The sequence below is a fragment of the Saccostrea cucullata genome, unplaced genomic scaffold, assembly GCF_032062105.1.
Source record: "Saccostrea cucullata isolate Sc308-1 unplaced genomic scaffold, CSIRO_AGI_Scuc_v1 ctg21322, whole genome shotgun sequence".
Taxonomy (NCBI): domain Eukaryota; kingdom Metazoa; phylum Mollusca; class Bivalvia; order Ostreida; family Ostreidae; genus Saccostrea; species Saccostrea cuccullata.
The window spans coordinates 1-12,479 of record NW_026933528.1 but is presented as its reverse complement, the minus strand read 5'-3'; positions in this window follow the sequence as shown (position 1 = coordinate 12,479).

The following is a 12,479-nucleotide window of genomic DNA, read 5'->3' as shown; positions in this document are numbered from 1 at the left end:
AACTAATGCGAATCAAACAAGTGCAAATTAAATTGCGTTCACATGACACCTAATGCGAAGTAAACTAATGCGAATTAAATTTTACTTAGACAGTCAGGCGTGAGGAAGGCTATTATGATGTCATTTGAAAATCAAGTCACCTTATGCAGAAGCAGATGCATTTTACATAATGTCATAGTGTTTGGAGACATATTTTAGAGATAAAGACATTTTTTCTTAGTTTTTGATTCAAAAATAGCATAAGTTCTTAAAATTGGCCACCAACATGATGCATTTGACTTAATTTTGCCATTACGCATGCTTCAAATTTAATTCAAATTAGCTTCGCTTTACGTTCACACAGAGCTAATGCAAAGTAATTTAATGCGAAGTAACCTAATGCGAAGTAAACTAATTTGCATTAAATTCTCTGTGTGAACGCTAAGCGAAGCTAATTCGCAGTAAACTTATGTTTAATTCGAATTAAACTCTCCATGTGAACAGGGCATAAGTCTCTACGAGTTGTACCACAGAGTAAAATACTGTAATACTTGTTATAAATATTTATATAATTTAAAAAAAAAAATTGAATTTCACCTGCACTATTCAAGTTCCTTAAGGTCTCACACAAGGAAATAATTTCACTATATATTACTATAAAGCTTGAATTAAATTATTTAATTTATTAGACTCTCAGCAGAAAATTCATGAAAGAGAAAATAAAGATTAATGCGTAAACAAAAATTTGAGATCAGAAAAAATATGCCTTATGCGGCTTTTAAGAAAGAAAATCGACAGTAAACATACCTACCCCGAAATGCACATGGGATTCAAATGTTGACAAACAGCCTACACACCATCCAGGAAGCTGCATCATGTGCACCTGAAAAAAAGAGTTCCTTTTAATTCAGTGGGATAATTCTGCTAAAGAAATGATATTCCTAGTACATGAGTCCAATTTTAATACTGTAGGCCTAAAACAAATTGCCAAAATTGAAAAAAGAAAAAAAAAAATTCTCTATATATATGGAACTTCAATTTGATTGGCTATTTCCTTGCGTAAGACCTTAAGTCTTGATTCTTTTTTCACCTACATCACATATGCACTTGCTGTTTGTGAAAGTTTCTGTGCTTGTTCCAACCATCATGTTAACTGCATGTACTGCAACCCAATGAATTTTAAAAATTCACCACCAACTCTAGGGGGAAGAGAATGTTAGTGAGAGAGAACATTGTAATAATGTTTTGTAAAAATTTACCCTTAATTTTCTAAATTAAACATTTTATTAGATGTATTAAAAAAAAATTAGATTCTGCTGCATGCTCATGCAGTACGATAAAATCAGTTTATTAACTCTTAAATACAAAATAATACCCCCTGATAAGTTTAATTTCAGTTTTAGTGAAATATCCTATGCCGAAACTTTTATATAAGTGATTATAACAATACACACTCACAACTTCTATAAAATTATTTTTAACACAAGAATTATTTTCTCTGGTTCCTTTCACCAAGCTCATTATCTAGGTTACTTACAAGAACAGGTGTGGACAGTAATCGATAAAGTGTAGTGACTGTAAGTGTTTTGTCTTTGTAGAAGTCACAATGAAATCATCAAGGAATGCTTCTTGTACCGGGTATATTGATGATATACTCACACTACCTGAGGGGTAAAAAAAAATATTATAAATCAATATGATCTTCGTAGCTTAAAAATATGTGCATGCAGATAAAAAAGGCAGAATGTCTCAGATTTACAAAAATATGTGAATAAAGTACAGCTTATTATAATTTTCTCTTCTTTAGGTACATGAATTTTTATCAATCAATAGCTGCAGTATTGTTATGGTTTTATATATTGATCATTGACCATAACCATAAATGGTTGGGAGGTGGATAAAATATACACATATTTAATATTAGATAAAGAATGTGTCTAGAATTAGGGAGTGTAAGGTAGTTTATTGACAATGATAGACTGAAAGTGCACAAAAAATGTTGCACCCTAAATTGCACCTTTTTTTGCATTACGGGATCTGTACTATTTTAAAATTTATGGTCAAAGACCAATATATAAAACAAGAACGCTACAGATCTGCAGCTAATTAATCAGATGCTCAATAAACCAATAATCGATTTTTCTAACCCTTCCATACAGGAGTGTGACTAAAATGGGTAGCGAAACCCGGGCCGTGCCGGGAATTTCAAAACTGACAGCCGGGTTTTTGATAATTAAGAGATAAATACTCATTCTTTCTTCATCTTTTACAGACATAGTTTATAAGTATAGGTTTTGCCTTCGCTAAGAATCTTAAGTCAAAATGTCTTGTTTTTCGATGATTATCGCCGATTGTCCTTTTCCGGATGACTAAAATGGATAGCGAGCTCGGTTACTCATTTTGACAATTTTAAGCTTAATGCATCGAAAGTTTTTATGATATTTGCATTTAATGGTTGTTTAATAACTTTCAATAGTTAAATTGTTCAATCATTATGAAATTACATGTCAATTATGAGGGTTTTTGTCATTTTTCATAGACCCGGGACAGGTCAAAACCGGACGCGTTTGCCCGGGACAAATTATATAATTCCGGATTGCCAGAGAAAGAATGTAGATTTTTTCATTCCCTGACCGAGATACATCTAAGAAATAAATTGGAAAAAATTAATATAAATTTGCAAATCAAAAAAGAGTCATTTATATCAAATTATATGTCATAATCTCATAAGTATTTCGGAAATAAAAGGTTTTTCCCGGGTGAACGTATCCGGTTTTGACCAATCCCGGGTACACAAAAAATGCGTGTATTTTCAATAATCGTGATTTATTATTGCAACAGTTAAATGTTTTAGGTAGTTTAAGTTCAATTTCAAAGACCCAAATGAAATAATTGTAATTATGCTGTCGAAATTAAGCTTAAATCGCCAAAATGAGTAATCCGGGCTCGCTACCCATTTTAGTCACTTGAAAAAGGACAATCGATGATAATCATTTAAAAACACAATATTTTGACCTAAAACTTTCAGCGAAGACCAATCCTAGAATAATAAACTATTTCCGTAAATTCCATGAAGAAAGAATGAGTTTTTATTTCGAGATTATCATAAACCCGGTTTTCGTTATCGAAAATCCCGGCCCGGCCCGGGTTTCGCTACCCATTTTAGTCACACTCTCCATACAGATATATCTGAATGTTAAATACTTATATTTCTATATAGACTCTAATAGAGGGGTAGAATTTTTCGATATTTGGCTTTTATTGAGCATGTGGTAGAACAAGACTGTGCCCCCATCATGATCCATCAGAACTGCCATCATTAAACTGGAATGGGATGTAGATTAAGAAGTGGTATAGTCACTTCGTAAAAATGTTTTAATGGTAGCATTAAAGATGATAATACTGATGTCTTCAGTATTTTCACCTTTGCTAAAATTAAAACAATTTAGTGAAGACTGAAGATCTTTACTTTTAAAAATAGCTACTTGTTTAAGTTTATTACCCTTCGCTGGCCTCGGGAACAAACTCTGATGTAATGATTGCTCAGGCATTAAATTGTAATGGTTCGCTTACTAATGGATATCGGCCTGGAGGAGCCAACTTCGCAAAAACAAGGTAGAGCATCTGACTAGTGTCACACATGGTATTATTTTTTTTATTCCTGGAGAGCAAAAATTTTCTCGCCATGCATTTTGTCCTTTTTTTCTGAAAGAATGATGAAATTCATTAGGCCTATATGCCCGAAAAACACCAAAGAAAGTTATATTGAAAATGTTACAAGTACTGTAGTATACAGAACAGAACATTTTATTTATAATTTAGAGCCCCAGAACAGACAAGTATGAGATTATTACAATAATTCATAGGAAAAGATAATTTATGTAAATGATGATACATAACTAATAAGTATTTAAAGGCTTTATACATAAAATCTTAATCAGAATTTCGAAGTTAAATTAATACAACATCAAAGATTATGGAAACATTATCTAATGTTGTTCAATGGACCATTGACAAATTTTCTAATTGTATATGTGCCAATGTATAATAATTATAATTTTGGGGGTATAAAACACTTGAAAAGAGACATTATTCACACAGAAACTATTGCATTAACTTTGTACTGGAGAGTATATTTCACAAGAAGATTAGCCCTTTTCCCATCTAGTATCTTGTGTTCTAAATAATGAAACGAACCTTTATTGAATACAATGACCATTTGGCATTCAATTAAGTCATATTTTTTAAATTTTACTGTAAAAAATCGTCTGCAAAATACTAGTTTAAGGCATAGTAACAGTCTTATTCTGAACTTACTATGAGATCGATAGAATTGTAAGCATAGTCATCACAATAAAATATTCACTTGCTTATAATATTATTTCCTTGAATATGATAACCGACACACATATTTATTTATTTTTTGCGATGACTACTTTTAACTATATACTGTATACACCTATACACAAAATAAAGTAACAAACGTCCATTTACATGTACATATTATAAGAGAGTGGAACGTCTGTAGTATAGATGTATGTAGTAGATTTATTGGGAGTGTGTACCTATAACGTCTGCTGATTTTTTTGTCTATGTAAATGGATAGGATAATCTGAATCAGGATTAAAAGGGAATCTCTCTCTCTCTCTCTCTCTCTCTCTCTCTCTCTCTCTCTCTCTCTCTCTCTCTCTCTCTCTCTCTCTCTCAGACATGTAAATTTCAGTATCTTGCGTAATGAAAAATCTACTGTTCTGTATACATGTTAATGGTAATTATAACCAGATTTAATTGTATAACTAATATATATTTCATAGGCCTTTAGTTGTAATAATGTCTCCGAATAAAATAAAGAGGGGGGGCTTCAAAAGAATTGCATACTCGGTAATTTTATGTTTTATGAATTAAAAGGAAAATACTTAAGGTTGCATGTACATACATATAATTATATAGCATTGCATAAAAGTGTGTTCATTCGTATACTTTATCTAACATATCAACAGACCTTTGCAGATGTTTTTGTATCATGTATTTAGCGTAGCATTATTTCACACAGAAACGCGTAACTTTCACATAATGTGAACCCTTTGAGTACTAGTATTTCACAAAAATCTAAGAATCTCTTTTTCTCATCTTTTCTCGGGTATATAAATGTATAGATTATGTATAATAAATAACACTATAAGACTTTTAATCAATGAAATATACGTGTTAAAACCAAATCCAATCTATAGATTTTCTTTCTTTTAAATTGCAGATATCATTTTATTTCTAAAGGCTTTACACCTACTCTTCTATCTCTCAGTTCCCTTTTGGTACATATAAGATTTTAGAATCGAAAATAAAACTCGGAATCCGGGATAATTTCGCATTCAAATTAGAGAATGAATTAAGAATATTTTTTTAAAATATAATCATAACAGACATTACAGATTTACACTACGCTGACAATTTTAAACTATGCATATACTGAAAGCAGTAACCAACTTATTCTTTCATGCAGAAGTGGATATGGAAACTCAAAGTCTAATTATTTTTATGTGAAAAGTGTGGATATAGACGTCTGCGACGTCATGGATACTACCTCCGCCTTTATCTCGAAAGTTCTATTCCCACTTACAAGTCAGAGTTATCTATCTTTGCTCATTGTCACTACGTAAATAGAGAAAATGAATTTATTGGCGGAACCTTAAATCTCCAAAGTGCAGAATCCGATTGAATAAATAATATGTTTAGTATTTTTGTAGAATAATTTGTATATACATCGCTGTAATGTATACTGCATACAATATTATTTTTTTTCAAAGTGCATAGTTGACACAGAACGGATATTTTTATTTAGATATAGATTTGTAAATCAAAAACTTTCAATACACAGACTAACATTACACAGCCAAATTTAAACTAATATGCATATAGTGAATTGAGTAACATGCAAAAGAGAGAATATTGAATGTGTAAATATGTTGATCTGGAGAGCATATATATGTCTCTAACGTCATCAATACTATTTCCGCCTTTATCTCGAAAGTTCTATTCTCATTCACAGGTCAGAGTTATCTTTCTTTGCCCATCTCATACATACTACGTAAATAGAGAAAATTTCGGTACTGAAAATATACAAAATGCGGAATCTGATTTAAAAACAAATAATATATTTAGTATTTGTAGAAAAATGTCTGTTTCACATAAGATTATCTTGAAAAAATATCTAAAAACAAAAAAATCAAAAATTGACCAAAAACAAATTCACTTCCGGTTCGGACAGGAAGTACTGGAAACACACGAAAACAACTTTAAAACAAATAGAATATCATGATCTAATGCTCCTGTAAATTTCATATCTTTAACTCAAACCGTTTCCGAGAAAACTGCCGGACAAAAGTCCATTTTAAAATTCGAAAATCGGCCATAACTTCGGACCGGAAGTGAATTTTTCAAAAAACGGAATTTTATATAAACTTCATATATCTACCTATATACATGAGAAAAATTGTGAAAATCTATCCAGCCATCTCTGAGTAATCGGGCTCACAAAATTTGGGAGGAATAATAATAATAATAACTAGAGCAAAGCTCGTTGCAAAGCAACGAGTAGGTCTTCCGTCCGGTTTTGACCGGAAGTGCCGGAAGTGACATAAAAAAAGAAAGCAATGAGCTATGTCGTCTCCAGTGACTATATAATTTTAATTTTGCATCAAAAACCTTCAAAATTAGTTATTTTTGGCTACTTCCAGTTTGACCGGAAGTGATGCTGACGGACGAAAAATTAATTTTTATGCTCCCAGAGACATATGTTATCCAAAAACCTGTCAAGAACGGCAAAAATACGCGTTTTCCGAGTACTTCCGGTTTGACCGGAAGTGACGACGCCGGACGTATTTTGACGACAGCGGTAGATAGACCTTGACATTTTGAACAAGTTTGCTTCTTTGACATATTACAAATTCTCAATACTTTTTGAGATATAAAGAAAAAAACTTTTGGCCCCTCTAGGCCCCTCATTTTAGGGGCCAGTCCCTTTTGCAAGATATCATTTGAAAGATCTTGGAATTCTACATTTCTTTTGTTCTATATGTTTTCACAAAATGTTTCCAGGTAAAAAGATATCGTTGGAAAGGTGTTAAAATATTTGAAATTCGCGACACGACTATTTTCGGGCCATAGCGAGCGCCGACGTGCGGCACTTCCGATAAAAATGAAACACGTTATACATATCTATAGACTTTGGTCTATCATACCTGAAAGTTTCATGTTTCTATCTTAAGCCATTATTGAGAAAGTCTGGAGACAACATGACCCTTCAAAAATCATAAAATCGACAATATCTCCAAACCGGAAGTGACGTCATCAAATCGGAAAAAAATGCATGAGGTTCAAGTTATGTTTTATAAGTCCTGAAAGTTTCATAGAAATCCATCGAGCCGTTTTCGAGAAATCGCGTGCACAAAATCGGTAAGAAAAAAAAGAATAATAATAATAATAAAAGTGAAAAAGAAACCTAAGAATAACAAGAAGGTCTTCCGCTGAAGACGGAAGACCTTAAAAAGAAACAATACAATCACTATAAGTCTTCCGTTGTGAACGGAAGACTTAATAATAATAATAACTAGGGCTAATTGTAACGGGGACCGTTACAGATGTTCCCCAAACGCTCCCCAACTCCTTTTTGTGCCATTTTCCCTGTAAGCTTCATTAAATAAGACAAACGCGAAACATTTTAGATTTTAAAAAAGTTTTCCCAGAAGTAACCAATTTCAGCATTGCACGCATGCGCACTTGAATGCATGTGCGTAATGACCATATCATCTTGTCTACACTATTCATATATTTTAATATACTAAATATTACAGCATTTAATCCAAAAATGTTTAATCTAGTGTATTTGTAATTTTACTCATTTCACGTGCACGCACGTGCATGCATGTGCATCATGACCATACCGTTTTGTAGGAGTCTATAATGTCTATCTATGTTCTGAATCCCATCCTGTTCGGTTGAAAACCAAGGGAGTTATAGCCATGTAAAGTTTAAGCCAATCAGATTGCAGCGCACGTGCATGCGCGTGATTTGATGAAAATTATTATATATCATATTGTAGGATATCCTAAAGCATGCCTTTATTTTAAATTTCAAAGCATTTCGTCAAAAAACAAAAAAGATATTGAGAATTTTGTTTCAGCCAATCAGAGCGAAGCGCACGTTCATGCACGTGCAAGCATGTTCATGATGACCATACCTTCTAGGAGTCCATTATGTTTGTCTATGTTCTAAATCCCATGCTGTTTGGTTGAAAAACAAGGGAGTTATAGCCATTCAAAGTTTTAGCCAATCAAATTGCAGCGCACGTGCATGCGCGTAATTTCATGACAATTGCTATACATCATATTGTAGAACATCCTAAAGTATGCCTATGTTTTAAATTTCATAGCATTTCGTCAAAAAACAGAAAAGATATTGAGATTTTTGTTTCAGCCAATCAGAGCGAAGCGCACGTGCATGCGCGTGCGTTCGTGCTAATTTGACAGTGTCACATTATCTGCACTATTAATATATCTTTATATAATGAGTTTCAAATCATTTCATTAAAAAATGTAAAAGTTATAGCTATATTAAGTATACAAGTCATTTCACGTGTTGCACGCGCACGCACGTGCATGCGTATGCGCGCAAAATGACCTTCGTTCCGCACACCTACACTACACACCCATTAACCCTAAAAAGGTTTTAGGTCAGTTGGGTGAACAGTTTCTGAGAACACTCGCGGACAAAAAAGTACCGGAGAACAAAGAAGAAAAAAAAGAATAATAACTAGAAACTCTTGTTGCTACAGCAACAAAGAAGGTCTTCCGTTCTCCTCTATTTATCACATGAATGAGCTTTTATCTATGTTAAAAAAGGCATATAATATTTTAAATGATTTCAGGAAAACAAACAGCCGGAGGTGTAACTTACCAAGATTCTTTACTTTAGACAATTATAGTCTTAATAACATGTACAAAAAACATTTTCAATTTGTGTATCACTTCCGGTGACGACCGGAAGTGACGGCAGGCGCATTTTACCCTATATTTGTTGTCCAATCTTCATGTTTTTTTTATTCATAGAAGTTTAGTGTCTTGATATATAACAGTTTGAGAGATCTCGTAATATTATCTTCTCATTTTGAGGACGAGAAATCACGTGACCGGAAGTTAATTTTTGAAAAGATATTTGAGGTTACTCTAGACACATCAGTCTGAATAACATGTCCTAAAATCATTTCAAATGCTATTTTTATCAAAAATATTTATGGGATAGTATGATACTAAATTTATTCAGTTTTTCTTTCATAACCGGAAGTTGTCGATTTTGTTTCCAGTAGGACTGACATATTTCAAAACTACGAAAAAGATGCTATAATGTATTACTAAGAAAGATTCCATAAGAAAAGTTTTTATTTATTTGTTCACTTCCAGTGACAACCGGAAGTGACGGTGGACAATCTTATCCTTAGTGGTTTTGCCTACTCATCAAGATCTACCACTTGTAAAAGTTTGGTGTCTTAATCTCTTACCCTTTACGAGATCTAGTAATGATAACTTCTCATTTTGAGGACAGGAAATAACGCAACCGGAAGTGAATTTTATGTAGATATTTGGCGTTATTGTAGACAGTTGTAGTCTTAATAACATATCCAAAAATCATAACTAATACTTCATCTATAAAAAATATTTACAGGAAAGAAAAATACTCAAATTATGTAGTTTTTCTCTTATAACCGGAAGTGGTCGTTCCTTGTTTCCGGCGTTACTGACATATTTCAAAACTACAAATAAAATGCTATTATGTGATGCAAAAAAGTTTCCACAAAGAAAAGTTGAATTTTTGGATTTCTTTGATCACTTCCTGTGACGACCGGAAGTGACTGCAGACGATCTTATCCCCCATGCATTTGCCTACTCATCAAGATATACCACTTGTAAAAGTTCGGTGTCTTAATCTCTTACCGTTTACGAGATCTAGCTATGATAACTTCTCATTTTGAGGACAGGAAATCACACGCAACCGGAAGTGAATTTTACATAGATAGTTGATGTTACTGTAGACATTTGCAGTCTGAATAACATATCCAAAAATCATTTCAAATACTTTATCTATAAAAAATATTTATGGGAAAGAAAAATACTCAAATTATGTAGTTTTTCTCTTATAACCGGAAGTTACCGTTTTTGTTTCCGTTGGGACTGACATATTTCAAGACTACAAGTAAGATGCTATAATCTGATGCAAAATTAGTTTCAAAAAAGAAAAGTTGAAATTTTCGATATGTAGAAACACTTCCTGTGACGACCGGAAGTGACGGCGGACGATCTTAACCCAAATGGATTTGCCTACTTATCAAGATCTATCATCCCTGTAAGTTTGGTGCCTTAATCTCTTACCGTTTCTGAGATCTCACTCGGATTAAATATTTTTGAAAAAAGCGGAAATCGGACATATCTGATGACCGGAAGTGAATTTACAAAAAATGAAAAAAACGTCTCGGAGTATTTTCATTTTCTATCATCCCTGAAAATTTCAGGAAAATCCGTCCAGCCATCTCTGAGAAATCTTGCCGACAAGATTTGGGAAAAAAAATAATAATAAGAAGAAAAAACAGTAGAATCACTATAAGGTCTTCCGTCTGAAACGGAAGACCTTAATAATAATAATAATAAGAAACCGAGTAAAAACAATATGTTCCCAAACTCCGTTTGGGGAACATAATAATAATAAGAAACAGAGTAAAAACAATATGTTCCCCAACTTCGTTTGGGGAACATAATTAGGCTACTTAATTAACAGCTACTATAAATTTAATCAAAGTTCTAACAATGTGTATAATCTGTTCAACGTAGAAATGAGAGATTGTCATAATACATATAATTTTCTCATGTAGCATTTATTCAATTAATTTTGTTTTGAACAATAGGTATTTATGTTTCAGGTGATAAAATGAAGGTATTGTGCCATGGAGGGTCTTCTGTTCTGATTCCAAGTCTAAATAATTTTATGTTAACAACCACTTGACGGAAACTATTTAGCTTCTCATAAAGAACACGTACCGCGGTGTCTTAATAACACCACGTACTTGTGGTTTACCCACACTGTCCACAATTCTCTCTCCACAAACGGCAAAGAAGCAGACTCTGTCGCGTGGTATAAAGATGTCTGCATCAATTTGTCAAAACATTGTATTAGATCATTAATAACTAAAAAAACACATAATATTACAGAATCTAAACAAGGAAAATGTGTGCACACACAGACATTGGTACACTTTCATATTTAACAATTTCATTGTAAAGTTAATGTTGATAATAGGTAACACGGATTCCTTAATTATCTCCTGGCACATATGTATACATAGACGTAGACACGTGTCATTTATTATGCTTTAATGGAGTAGAATATAATACAGTAATGAGGACGATCTCTAGAAGTCTGAGTGTACTAATAGAGCATCTCAGTACAGAGACACATCGTGCAGGCAGAATTAAATAATCATTACCTTCTCAAGATGGGTTTAATTTTAAAAAGTTGATTAATACAGTCAGCATTTCTTAATTGTCTGTTTACAGGACCTATAACCAATCAATGGAACTTAGTTCTAAACATTTGAAAGAACAATAAACTCTATACTTTATATCTGTGTCAAAGTCATAGTTGACCGATTTTCCGATAATTTATCGCAATTATGTTTTGCCAAAAGAAAATAATCTTTATTTTCATCTTCATGTACGAATATATCTGTAAATCATTAGTTAAAAGAAAAGCAAATGGTACTTTTTATAAATTGTTCGTTAAGCAGAACATGCTCTTCAGTATTGAATCATTCGGGAGATATAAGAACCAGATGTATAATGGTCACCTTGCAACCACAGGCGCTTGACGTTTTTCACAATTCAACTTTTTACAAGCATAGGGGATTTTTTCTTCATGAAAAAAAGGATTAAAAACACTAAGCGCCTGTGCTTGCTACAAAGCTTTATAAATAACTTGATGACTTAACTCTCTACATTTTGCAGCAATACTATATCACTTGCTTATAGAGTTTATGTCCCTAAGTTGATTCGAAAAACAGGAGCATCCTTCACGTACATGTACGAACAATTCCTAAAACGGGCAAGATATTGACAAACACATTGATAAAACAAGAATATCATAATTCTTCTTTTAAAGTACATCATTTTGCAAGTTCTACAGTTGAAACAATGACCGTGTCAGGAATACAAACTACCAACGTTTTAATACTAATCGTGAGGCCATAATTTGCACACTGAATTTTTGTGTACGGATTTTTTTTTTCGTTTTTCCGATCATGAAAAGGGGCATACGGCGGTTGACCGTTTGGCAGGGAATAATCACTCTTCCATGGCACCTGATCCCATCTCTGTTGTTCATAGTTCCTTGATTGCTTTGCTCCTGTTTTGTCTTGTGTGAATGAACTTATACATATATTTCATGCATTGATGTCGAAT